This window comes from Triticum dicoccoides, chromosome 2A, assembly GCF_002162155.2.
Source record: "Triticum dicoccoides isolate Atlit2015 ecotype Zavitan chromosome 2A, WEW_v2.0, whole genome shotgun sequence".
NCBI classification, from domain to species: Eukaryota; Viridiplantae; Streptophyta; class Magnoliopsida; order Poales; family Poaceae; genus Triticum; species Triticum dicoccoides.
Window position 1 is genome coordinate 149,312,747 of NC_041382.1, and position 1,438 is coordinate 149,314,184.

General features: G+C 42.6%; 1 pseudogene; it reads left to right on the plus strand.

Annotated features, from left to right (window-relative positions):
* LOC119357751 overlaps nucleotides 1-368 on the plus strand; it is a 7,612-nt pseudogene extending 7,244 nt beyond the window's left edge.
* The last annotated feature ends 1,070 nt before the right edge of the window (nucleotides 369-1,438 follow it).

Below are 1,438 nucleotides of genomic sequence, written 5' to 3' on the forward strand. Positions count from 1 at the left end.
CAGGTATGTTAGTAAACACATTATCCTCTTTTGGGAAACCTGCCTGTGTTACTATCATGTCAAAATGGTGTGTACGATTACTTGCTGTGCTAACAATCTCTTAAATTGGCAGGTTCCGTTGGCCCCAAGGACAGGGTTGTGGATGTGCATGATCCAGCAGGTATGCTAAAATAAACGGCTTATCCTAGCTTGAGAAATGCACAAGTGTAGTGATATGTTATCTACCTACATGACCCTTGCATGTGTTACTGTCATGAAGAAATGGTGTGCACAACGACCAATACAGGATTGGCTAAAAGTCTTTTTTATTGGCAGATTCTCCGCGCCCCAAAGGCAGGGACGTGTACGTGAACGCACACAGGAGCTAAGCATGAGGAAAACCAAGGGGATGCTGGTGTGCCTAGGGACAAGGACACCATCAAACCAAGGAACAAGCCAAGTATTTATTCTATGATAAATGACATCTGTTCTTAGGCTAGTCATAGTGGGAGTAACTTAGGTAGTAACATAGCGCACCTCGAGAATTTTTTGCTTATATGGCAAGTAGTTAATGAGAAGTAGTAACATAATATGTTACTGTAACATAACGCTTTCCAAGACAACATGAGTCTACAAGCTATTAAATGAGGCCACATATGACACTAGTACTATGTTACTTTGCACTATGAAGGTAGTAACTTAGACTAGTGTCATGCATATGACACTAGTCTAAGTTACTTCCTACTATGACCAGCCTTAGTTTGGCACAAGATCATGTCTCATGTATGTAGCGTAGGTATTAACTCAGGTAAGACTGGAATGCAAATGGAAAATTCAGACTTTCAGTAACACAAGTAATTGGACGAACTGCACTTTCACTTGTGTCACTGAAAACACACCTGAAGCTTATGTTTCTTTACAAACAAGACCCCAACATTGTATAGTCAAAAACCTAAAGCATGTGTTTCCTTACAAACAAGGCCAAATTTTTGACAAGTCGTCATAATTTTGGCTAGAAATTTCGGCAGCGTAACACGTTGGGTAGCCGAAGATTTGAGGTTCATAGCAATCATATATGGTATTATAACTGAGATGTCACATACATATGTGTGAGCAGAAAGACAACTTGTGTGCTTTGCTTCCTCCTGCCGTCACTACCATACCAGGATTTCCATCTCTAAGAGCTACCTACTTACTACTCCAATGCACCCCTCCTACCAAAGAAACACACCAAGCAAGCTAGTTCAGAAGGAAAGCAACAAGCAGACCAAGTACGAAACAATACCAGCATGCAGCAATCACATCATCCGGAACTTGGGCGAGCATCCAGCCAGCAATCAAACAAAAGCGCAAGCTGCACGTCCAGCTCGTCTTGATGTAGCGCTTCCAAATCTTGGCTCTCCCCGGCGCCTTGGGTCGATCTCAATGGCACCAACAAACAATAGGCCCTTGCGGCTTT